A 12,396-nucleotide genomic window follows, 5' to 3' on the forward strand; every position below is an offset into this window, starting at 1 on the left:
ATTTTAAACTCCTAGCGAGATGGCACCGTACTCCAGATTGGCTACACGCTGGTGTCAGACGACTTGTGCTGGAGATGCCGAATGGAAAGAGATTCCCCTTATCACATATGGTGGACCTGCCAGAAGATTAAGGCTTTCTGGTCCCAAATAATGCAAGAGATTCAACATATCACCTCGTCCACTCTAATCTACCCACCTGCTGTAGTCCTTCTCTCATGCCCTACATCTTACTATTCGCCCAACAAAGCTAATCTCACAACGCACTTATTTGAGGCAGCAAAGTCCCTCATACCTAAATATTGGCTCCAACCCAACATTCCTTCGACTGCTGAATGGGGAGAAAAAGTGACGCAAATTTTTAAATTCAAAGAGATGCTTAGCTGGTCCACCGGCTCACACAACCGATTCTTGAAGACGTGGTCACCATGGTCTAAATTCAACCAAATTAGTATCTCAGCAGACACTCAGTCTTCAAAGGTTGTACTTTACCAAAGACCCACACCCACGAGACTATTACAGACTGACAGACCCCTCTCTCACTTTTCACCAGACCTTTATATTCCCTGCCCTCCCCGTCACCCTCCCTTTTTTCATTTTTATGACTTTTTCTCCCATTTTCTTTCCTTAAGAACAAGAACCCCTGTACTTTAATTTACATACATGGTACTTATTCAGTCTCTTTCAGATAATATCAGGGTTTGACCCTCTTTGTATTGTTTGATCTTATATGCTCAAAATGTTCATACCACTGCTACCTCCTTTTTATGTTTTATTTTCTGTAAAAAAAAATTTAAAATGTTAATCACAGGGGCGGATCCAGGGCCGGGCGAGCCGGGCAACCGCCCGGGGCCCGGCGCTTAGCGGGGCCCCCCGGCCCGGCCCTAACAAAATGGTCCCGGTCAGGCAAGTACCGGGGCCCACAGAGCCTCTGGGGGCCCCCGGCACTTGCCTGTCACGATTTCAGCTCATCGGCGTCCGTCCGCCGATGAGCTGGAATACATACGCGATGCAGGAGCTGTGAGATCAACTCCTGCTTTAAAGCTCCGGCTTGCGTGTGTAGGCGCGATGACGTCATCACATCACGCTTACACACGCAAGCCGGGCCGGAGCTAAGCAGGAGCTGAGGTCACAGCTCCTGCATCGCGTATGTGACTGGAGTGAGAGTGAGGAGCGTCGGGGGGAACGATGGAAGGTGAGTGATAGAAGGTGAGTGTAAGTGTTTGTTTTGTATTAAATATTAAGGTGGAACATAATGAAGGGGGCCCATGAAACTGGGGGGCAAATGAAGGGGAGGGGGGGAACGGCATGACACTGGGGAAGATGAAGGGGGTGGGGAGAGAACGGCATGAAACTGGGGACAAAGATGGAGGGGGCCCAAAGAAACTGGGGGGCAAATGAAGGGGAGGGGGGAACAGCATGACACTGGGGCAGATGGAGGGGGGAGAACAGCATGACACTGGGGCAGATGGAGGGGGGAGAACAGCATGACACTGGGGCAGATGGAGGGAGGAGAACAGCATGACACTGGGGCAGATGGAGGGGGGGAGAACAGCATGACACTGGGGCAGATGGAGGGGGGAGAACAGCATGACACTGGGGCAGATGGAGGGGGGAGAACAGCATGACACTGGGGCAGATGAAGTGGGAGAACAGCATGACACTGGGGCAGATGAAGGGGGGGAGAACGGCATGACACTGGGGCAGATGAAGGGGGAGAGAACAGCATGACACTGGGGCAGATGAAGGGGGAGAGAACAGCATGACACTGGGGCAGATGAAGGGGGAGAGAACAGCATGACACTGTGGCAAATGAAGGGGGGGAGAACGGCATGACACTGAGGCAGATGAAGGGGGGAGAATAGCATGACACTGTGGCAGATGAAGAGGGGGGGAGAACGGCATGACACTGAGGCAGATGAAGGGGGAGAATAGCATGACACTGGGGTGGATGGAGGGGGGAGAACAGCATGACACTGGGGCAGATGAAGGGGCGAGAACGACATGACACTGGGGCAAATGAAGGGGGAGAGAATGTCATGACACTGGGGCAAATGAAGGGGGGGAGAACGGTATGACACTGAGGCAGATGAAGGGGGTGGGATGGCATGACACTGGGGCAGATGAAGGGGGGGAGAATAGCATGACACTGGGGCAGATGAATGGGGGGAGAATGGCATGACACTGGGGCAGAGACGGGGGGGACATGAAACTGTGGGCAGATAAAGGGGGAGAATGGCATGACACTGGGGACAGAGATAGAGGGGGGGACATGAAACTAGGGGTAGATGAAGGGTGTATATGAAAATGGGGAGAGATGGAGGGGGGACATATAATTTACGGATGACTGTAGGAGGATTACACTGTGTGGAATCACATGAAAAATTAATGAGAATGGGCGGAGTCAACATAAAAGTGGGTGGGGCCTAATTTGCTGTGGCGCGCTGCGCATAGGGCCCCGCCAAAGTCAATTGCCCAGGGCCCCGCAAACCCTGGATCCGCCACTGGTTAATCAAATTAGATTTGAAAAAAGAAAAAAAAATGCTCGTCTATATGGACATATCTTTTCATATTTTGGAAGGGTAACAACCCATTCCCCATTTGTGCACATGTTCATAGAATTAGGTTGAAGAACATTCCTAATGTAACACCCCTTCAGACCTCACTCTATAGGAAGGGTGTGTGTATCTTTAAATACACTATGGCACAGTGCCTCCACCCGAATCTTTCTTGGAGCTCTGTAGGAAGGCAGGAGGGTTGTCCTCTTCTGCCAGGGGTTGATTCGGGAAACCCCTGCCTAAGCTCAGTACACACTCACAGAAATAGGGGTAAAACAAACGGGGAATATTTATTGGGATAGAAGTAAATAGGAATGTGCTCAGGAGAGCAAATTGCAAAAGTAGAAAGGTAAGATAGCATATAACATAACATATAAACAATCCAGTGGTTGCTACTTTGTAACCATGAGCTATAAATGCATGCCAGGCCTGGTAGATATAGTAGTATAAATGGATCCCCTAATACTCTAAACTCTGGGGAACACAGGATTAATGTACAATGACCCACACATAGTACATAATTCTCTCACACAGATACGTTGGCACACACACTCCACATAACTAGCTGCGTGTACCAAATCTCCCCTAATAAAGCTGCAGCAACATAAATAACTCCATCAGTTGGAGCCCTGTTGCCGCGGGCGTTGGTGCGCTTGCTGGAACCGTTGGTGCACTTAGGATTACTGTCCTTAGAAATAGTTCCCACAACAAGTCTATAACACAGTTCAGTAGTGGCTACTCACAACTCCCAGACACATAGGTGCATCCACTTCCAGAATTCTGCTTGGCTCTGCAGCAATCAAGTCCTGGTGGAGTGGGGCAGGGTCCGCCTGTGTGATGAGACAAGGGGTCTTTCCAGAGCCAATTTGTAGAGCTGTCTAGCTGCAGGGTGACCTCCTCTGCTGGTCTTAGCTGCTGTGCTGGCAGAACTGTCCCTGGAGCTCTGCCTACTGCTGTTACTTTACCCCTAGCAGGGGTTACACTAAGAATTGTATTTTCAGATAATCTCAAGCAAGAATTACATTGTACAGGGGTTCAGGCTGAGATTTTGGCAATGTTGATGGTACAATCCTGAACTTCATCCCCTCCCCCAACAACTACACAATGTGAAGAGCTACTTACCTGCACGTCTGTCCTCTTCAAGCTGTTAAGCTCAAGTGACAAAAGATGGCTCCGGTTGAGAACTGTACACATTCTATACCAATTGTGACATCATGGAATGTTGGTGATGTCATGTGTTCTGTGATGTCATGTGGTGTCTATAATGCAGCAGAGCTCTGAACCATAAACCTTCATGTACATGATCACATTATAGATATGTACCAGTGACTGCACCAATATAGAACTATATCACAGCAGAACATGTAATTGCCAAGACATATTGTAATACATATCATGACAAACATTTAGATTGGCTGTGGCTTCAAACACTTCAACAACAACTCAGTGTTTTAAAGTCTGTACATTGCATACTCCAGCTGACTGGGAACACGGGACAGGACCCACAATCCAGGATTGTCCCACCAAATCTGAGATGGTTGGGAGGTATGTAATTACAATATACATAAAATACATATGACCATTAATGTTCATTTATACTTCCCAACTCTCCTCAGATGCTCCAGGAGTCTCCCAGAAAAGGGGTGACCAGCCAGACTCCTGGAAGAGCAGAGAAGTCCTGCTGGTCCTGCTGGTATTCACTAGTAAAATCCTGCGGCCATTAACAATGACTATAATATTACATGTCCACACTATCTCCTGCTGCATGATAGTCTGCATTGTATGAACTCAGCCACACAATCCATAGCAGGTCAGTAATACAATCCAGCAGAGGGGATTTATTTACACCCCGTAAATAGCTGTGGAATTATTTTGTTACCAGCAGCTTTCTTGCGGATTTCTGATTTCATATGATAGAAAAATTGAGCAGGTGCAGGAGGCGGCTCCTCCTCTTCTTGACATCTGCAGCCTCCCATACCTGGCTACAGCGCAATGTCCGCACTCCGGCTCTATTACATAGACATCGGTAGATGTCAAGAAGAGGAGGAGCCATCCCCACAGAAGGAAGTGATCTCTCATACCCAGAAGATGCGGACAGGAAGAGAGGTAATTATGATGGTGGTGCTAAGCATTTAGTATTGGTGACGTTCCGTAAACAGGGAAATGGAACGTCACTGGAAAATCAGAAAATGTGCCTGGAGAGGTCACATGAATGCAACGGCGATCTAGGAAATATACATTTTTTGTAACATAAGTTATAAATTAGGCAAGGGAGGGGGTTTAGCTTAGTGTAGAAAGATTATTTTATCCCAGAAAACCTCTTTAAAAGCAACAATTGTACTATGGGTGAAAAAACAATGCTCTTAATCCAGTAGTATCTCTCAATGCTATATGATGGCACCCTTCATTTATCCAAACTACTTCACGTTGACTTTCCTTGACAGCCCCATCCTACTAATATTATAAAAGTGAAAGTTTGTATGTTTGTGTGTTTGTTATTCAATCACGCAAAAACAGCTGAACAAATTTGGATGAAATTTGGCACATAGATAGTTCGTAATGGCCACAGAATATACTCTTGCTAGCAACAGTATTTCAGCTGATTGGAGTTTGCTGATAAAGCCTGGTCTGTTATTTCTCTATGTAAACACACAGATAACACTGAGTCCATTGTGTACAATAATCCAAAAATTCTAAAACAACGAGAGTTATGAATGTTGCCAGAAGTCAACAAACTTCTCAAGCGGAGCTCAGGGAGATTGAGCAAGCTAGGCATTAAGCGGCTCTTAGAACCAAAACTCAAACATCTCCTCATACAATCTAGGCCATATATACAACAAACACAGAAACCACCATAGAACAAATAAATGGCCAAAATTTGCAAAAAATATATCTATAAAATATAAATTTTATTAAATAAATAGTAAAAAATTATTTTCTTTTACAGCAGGGCAGATGGTAATAGCTAAAGAACATGCAAACATACACACAAGACATAAAATGGGAACAAAGGGACAATATATGGCTATAGTGTAATAAATGAATCAATAGCATAGATCATAAATATCTCAAATTCATACCTCCACATCCATATATAAGTATGCTGTTACAGCAGGGGTATTGCTGAAGTAATGATTCTTGTTCATATTGTATCATTCATTCTTGGTTGTTTGACTTTCATACAGTGTTTTTACATATATTGTGCAATGCTGGTGCATAGACATTGATATTGTGTGCAGGGCTCTTTAAGTAGTTTTCTCCCATAATTCTCTGTTTCTGTTACTCCTCCCTTCTTGTTGCATCTTCTTCCTGGATATGTGTTATTCAGTCTGTAACCACTGAGCAACCATCTTGTAGAACTGAGAAAGGAATTGTGTTTTGACCGTATGGCATATCATCTCTCAAGGTAAAGACAAATAAACTACCTGAAGCAACTCCATTGCATCTCTCCACATGCAACCTGGGAACGCAGGGAATGAAATGTCAGCGCGTTCTGCTATCTGCCATTAGCTTACATACGGGAATTACAATCTCACATCTTCAGAGATTTCTCTAACATGCATCTGTGGCAGAATAGTCAAAACACAACTTTCTAGTTAAAACAAGCTATATCTGCAGCTCCTGCAGGATCTACAGACAGCCTGCAAGCAAGCACAGTGAGAATACAGCATAATCTGCAGCACGCCACACAGCCTGCAGGTGAGCTCAAAGCTGTCCTCCATCTTGAGCACATGTTCTCCTCACCACAGTGAAATAAGGGGCAGCGCCATCTTTATTGACATTTTCCACACAAAGGCACCATGTCCACAAGGAGCTATGTGGATTCCCCTGTCACTGCATCTGGGACAGTGCATCCTGCTATCAGGGACTCAGATGTGCAGGAAACAGACTCCATGTTTCAGGATGTACAAATTGAGCGATTAAAACGTGTCAGTAAACCCACGCAAAAGATTAGAGAGAACTTTGAAATAACTAAAGAAGAGTTCTGTGATAATCTTGATGAATTATGGCGAAGAACTGAACACTATATAGCAGCGCTCTCACGCCATGACAGTGACGCAGCAAAATTGGTCACCACACTAAACCGCTTATCTGCCGCCTATGAACGCCATCAGCGACTGTCTGCAAAATACGTCACATTCCTGAGTAACGCTGATTTTGATGATGCTATAGCAGAGCTAACTGAGAGGGAGAACCTATTCCAAACGAAAGATGCCGCAGTGAAAAACGCCAGAGATAAGGCAGAACTCCGCATCGCACACCTACAAGAAGTAAGGTCCCATCGGTCTACTTCATCCAAACATACGCTGTCATCCTCCAGATCCTCTCGTTCCAGAAGGTCAGCATTACACGATAAGCTTATTGAGATCCGTGCTGACGCAGAGGAGGCCAGTGTCAGACGGTCCTTTGCTGAGAAGGAAGCAGAAATGGCGCAAAGGCAAGCAGAGGCAAAAGCTGAAATGGCGAAGAAGGAAGCAGAGACAGAAGCTCAACTAAAAATTCTCCAAATGGAAAGGGAGGAAGCAGCTGCCTTAGCCAAGCTAAAGGTTCTTGAACAAGCATTAGATCAAGACGCCGACCTAGACTGCTCCATCCCTGCAGAAGTGGAAGACCCAGCTGACCGCACTGCCAATTATGTGCTGAAGCAATCATCTCCTGCACCGCCTGCTAAGTTACATGCACCAGCACCACTCCAAACCGACTACATGGCTGTGAAGCATCAGATGATGCCACCTATCCAGAGCAAGGTAATTTCCAGCATCACACATGCAGATCCTCCAGAAACTAAACCACAGCTCAACCCTTATGCTACATCATTTCACCCCGATTCATCTCGGCCCCATATGCCAGAGAATTTATACGTCCCAGGGATATCACAAGTTAATCTGGTGACACAAGGTGGGAGATCAGACATGTCGGACTTTGCCAGATATATGATACGCAGGGAGCTGATAAACAATAGTCTCTCAAAGTTCGATGACCATGCTGAGAATTATAGAGCCTGGAAATCCACCTTTGAAGCAGTGATCAGTGATCTTAACCTCACTGCCAAAGAAAAACTTGACTTGCTTGTTAACTGGTTAGGCCCAGATTCTGCAGAACGTATAAAGACATTGAGAGCAGTTCATGCGGGCCACTCAGAGGAAGGTCTTGCTGCGGCATGGGAGAGACTTGAACAGACTTATGGCAGTTCTGAAGCTATAGAAAGTGCCTTATTTAAGAGACTTCATATGTTCCCAAAAATCACCAACAAGGACAGCCGCAAGCTTCAAGATCTGAGCGACCTACTAAAGGAATTAGAGTTAGCCAAAATGGACCCACGTCTGTCAGGTCTGAGTTACCTTGACACATCTCATGGTGTTAATCCAGTGGTATCCAAACTACCATATGGCATGCAAGAAAAATGGGCCGACCTAGGTTCCAGATACAAAAGAGACCACAATGTGTCCTTCCCTCCTTTCTCTTATTTTTCCAGATTTATCAGTGACCAAGCTCGGAAAAAGAATGATCCCAGCTTTGACTTCACAGAATCCTCTCTACCAGCTTCATCATCATGTTCAAGGTATGAAACAAGCAAACGTAGAGACTTAAGGGGAACAGTATCTGTTAGGAAGACAGACGTTCCAATCGCTGCACTCTGCACCACCAAACAGGACACTCCTGTCCTTAAAGATAAAGACCCTAATAGTACGTGCCCTATCCACAAAAGGCCTCATCCCCTGAAAGAGTGTAGAGGACTTAGGGCAAAGACTTTGCAAGAACGCAGAGACATGCTCAAGGAGCTAGGAGTGTGTTACAAGTGTTGTGCTTCTTCAAAACATTTTGCTAAGGACTGTAAGGCTGTCATCAAGTGTACTGAATGCAGTAGCGACAAACATGTCGCAGCCATGCATCCTACTTCTTCATCTGACAACTCACATCCTCAAGCAGCATCTAAAGCCGTCACTGCGCATGGCGGGGAGCCATCGGCTCAAGTTTCAGCTACTACCACTGTCTCCTCCTCCTGCATGGAAGTATGTGGCAAGGATAATGGTCCCAAGTGCTGTGCCAAGGTGTGCTTGGTGAATGTCTACCCAGAAGGGCAATCTGAAAAGGCCATAAGGATGTATGCCATAATAGATGAACAAAGCAACAGGTCTCTAGCAAAGCCTAAGTTCTTCGAGATCTTCGGTATAGAAGGAGAAGCAATACCATACACTCTTAACACTTGTTCTGGTCGCATAGAGACTTCTGGCAGGAGAGCCACTGGATACGTTATCTCTCCAATTAACAGGAATATTCACATATCCCTACCAACGTTAATTGAATGTGACCAGATGCCTGATGATAGGGAAGAAATTCCTACGCCGGAAGCTGCATATCATCATTCCCACTTGAGACACCTGGCTAAGGAGATTCCTCCTATGGATGTGAATGCTGACATCCTGCTCTTGCTCGGAAGAGACATTCTCAGAGTACATAAGGTACGTCAACAATGCAATGGTCCACATGATGCCCCATATGCACAAAGACTTGACTTAGGTTGGGTAATCATTGGCAATGTATGTCAGGATAAGAGTCTCATGTCATCTCAAGTGAACTCCTTTAAAACCTTTGTGCTCAACAATGGACGCACAACCTACTTTAAGCCATGCCTTCATCACTATGAGGCAAAGGAACATCTTCCTAACTTAAAAAGGGCACCAGACATCGTCCCTACACCTTATGACGACTTAGGAGCCACAGTGTTTCACATAACACAAGACGACAACAGAGTAGCTTTATCCATGGAAGATAAAGACTTTATCAAAATAATGGACAGTGAATGCTTCAAAGATCAATCTAACCATTGGGTTGCACCTTTACCCTTTCGGACTGGGAGGGCCAGACTTCCTGACAACCGGGAACAAGCATTATCGAGATTCATCTCCTTGCAACGTACGCTGAGAAACAAGCCTGAGATGAAAGATCACTTTGTGGCATTCATGGAAAGGATATTCCGTAACAATCACGCAGAGCCAGCTCCACCTCTGCAAGAGCATGAAGAATGCTGGTATCTTCCTTCTTTTGGAGTATATCACCCACGAAAACCCAAGCAGATCAGGGTGGTATTCGACTCAAGTGCCAAACATCATGGCGTATCTCTGAATGACGTTCTCCTCACGGGTCCAAACCTGACCAACAACCTGGTAGGGGTGCTAATGAGATTCAGAAAGGAGCCAGTTGCCATTACAGCTGACATTGAGCAAATGTTCCATTGTTTTATTGTACGAGAAGACCACCGGAATTACCTGAGGTTTCTGTGGCACAGAGACAGTGATACCAACAAGGAAATGATTGAATACCGCATGAGAGTGCACGTGTTCGGCAACAGTCCTTCACCTGCGGTTGCAACATATGGCCTACGAAGGACTGCTTCTGATGGTGAATCAGAATTTGGAAAGGATGCCCGTCACTTTGTCGAAAAAGACTTCTACGTGGACGACGCACTCAAGTCCTTGCCCACTGCTGAGGAAGCCATAGACTTGCTGAGAAGGACTCAAGGTATGCTGTCCAGAGCCTGTCTGAGGTTGCATAAAATAGCCTCCAACAGTATTGCTGTCATGAAAGCTTTCCAGCCCAGCGATCATGCCACAGAATTCAGAGACTTAAACCTAGGCATAGACGATCCTCCGGTGCAGAGAAGTCTGGGTTTGAGATGGGACTTGTTAAACGATTCTCTTGGCTTCCAGGTTAATTGTGCAGACAAGCCGTTCACTAAGCGTGGAGTTCTCTCAGTGGTGAATAGCCTGTATGATCCACTGGGATTTGTAGCACCATTGACTGTACAGGGCAAATTCCTACTTAGGCAGCTCTCAGAGACGATTGAGGACTGGGATGCTCCACTGCCACATGACAAGCAGCCAAAGTGGGAGTCCTGGAAAGAATCCCTACATGCCTTGGACAGAACTCACATACCACGTTGCTACACTCCAGCATCTCTCACCACAAGCCAGAGAAGGGAAGTCCACATATTCTCGGATGCATCGACTGAGGCTATCGCAGCTGTTGCCTACTTGAAGGTAATCGACAACCGCACTAAAGCTCATGTTGGATTTCTGTTTGGGAAAGCTAAACTAGCCCCTAAACCTGAACATACGATCCCGAGGCTTGAACTTTGTGGCGCTGTACTGGCTGTAGAGATCGCAGATTTTATACAGTATGAGCTGGACATTCATGTGGACGATGTTCAATTCTATACAGACAGCAAGGTTGTCCTGGGTTACATAAACAACCAGACAAAACGCTGCTACGTCTATGTTAGTAACCGCGTTGAAAGGATTAGGAAATCCTCTAAACCTGAGCAGTGGCACTATGTTCCATCTCATCTCAACCCTGCAGATTGTGCCACCAGACCATCATCGGTCAGTGCCTTTGCTAAATCCTCTTGGTTAACAGGTCCAGAATTCTTGCTGAACGAAGGAAAAGAAACATCTGGTCAAGACGTCTTCAATCTTCAAGATCCTGACAACGATCCTGAGATTCGTCCTGAAGTGAGTACCCTCATCACCAGGTCTGTAAGGAGGTCCGGCCTGGACTGTCACCGCTTTGAACGCTTTTCTAGATGGCTGAAGCTTGTACGCACCATCGCAAGGTTAGTTCACATTGCACAGTGTTTTCACACCAAGAACGATAACTCTGAATGTCATGGTTGGCACATCTGTCACAAGCCCCTCTCTGCAGAAGATATTACACTAAGTGAGAAGTTAGTGATACGTAATGTACAGCAGAGTGCCTTTCACATGGAACTGAAATGTCTCCGTGACAAACTGGACATTCCTAAAAACAGCCCTATTGTCAACTTAAAGCCAGTGATTGACGAACATGGTATGCTAAGGGTAGGTGGTCGCCTGAACAAGGCCGAGTTAGAGACATTTGAAAAGAATCCTCTCATTATTCCTGCTCACCACCATGTTACTACATTGCTCATACGGCATTATCATGAGAAAGTCAAGCATCAGGGCAGACATTTCACTGAGGGAGCTTTAAGAGCTGCAGGCCTGTGGATAGTAGGTGCAAAAAGGCAGATTGCTCGATTAATTCACTACTGTGTGCTATGTCGCAAGTCTAGAGGAAAGTTGCAGCAACAGCAAATGTCTGACTTGCCAGCTGACAGGACCAGCACTGAGCCACCATTTACCTACGTTGGTCTGGATGTTTTTGGGCCATGGACAGTCTCTGCTCGCAGAACCAGAGGTGGTCATGCTGAGAGCAAACGATGGGCAGTGTTATTTACATGCATGAGTGTACGCGCCATACACATTGAAGTTATAGAATCCATGGACACTTCGAGTTTTATCAATGCTTTAAGACGTTTTCTTGCCATCAGAGGACCAGTAAAACAATTGAGATCCGACTGTGGAACCAACTTCACAGGAGCTTGCAGAGAACTGCAAATCAACTCTGAGCCAGTTCAGAACTACTTGGCCGACAACGGTTGTACATGGATCTTTAACCCTCCTCATGCATCTCATATGGGCGGATCATGGGAAAGGATGATAGGCATTACCCGTAAAATACTGGACTGTATGCTTATGGACTCAAACTCCTCTAGGCTCACCCATGAGACTTTAACTACCTTCCTAACCGAGGTCTCCGCTATTGTCAATTCTAGACCTCTTGTTCCCGTATCTGTGGACCCGGATTCTCCTGCTATTCTTACTCCAGCGACTCTCCTCACTCAGAAGCTCGGATCTGTTCCTAGTCCACCTGAAGAACTTTCATCTGGAAACATCTATCGGAAACAGTGGAAACACGTTCAGCATCTGGCCAATTGCTTCTGGAGCAGATGGAAAAAGGAGTATTTGGCTCTTCTTCAAGG

This window comes from Leptodactylus fuscus, chromosome 1 (assembly GCF_031893055.1).
Source record: "Leptodactylus fuscus isolate aLepFus1 chromosome 1, aLepFus1.hap2, whole genome shotgun sequence".
NCBI lineage: Eukaryota > Metazoa > Chordata > Amphibia > Anura > Leptodactylidae > Leptodactylus > Leptodactylus fuscus.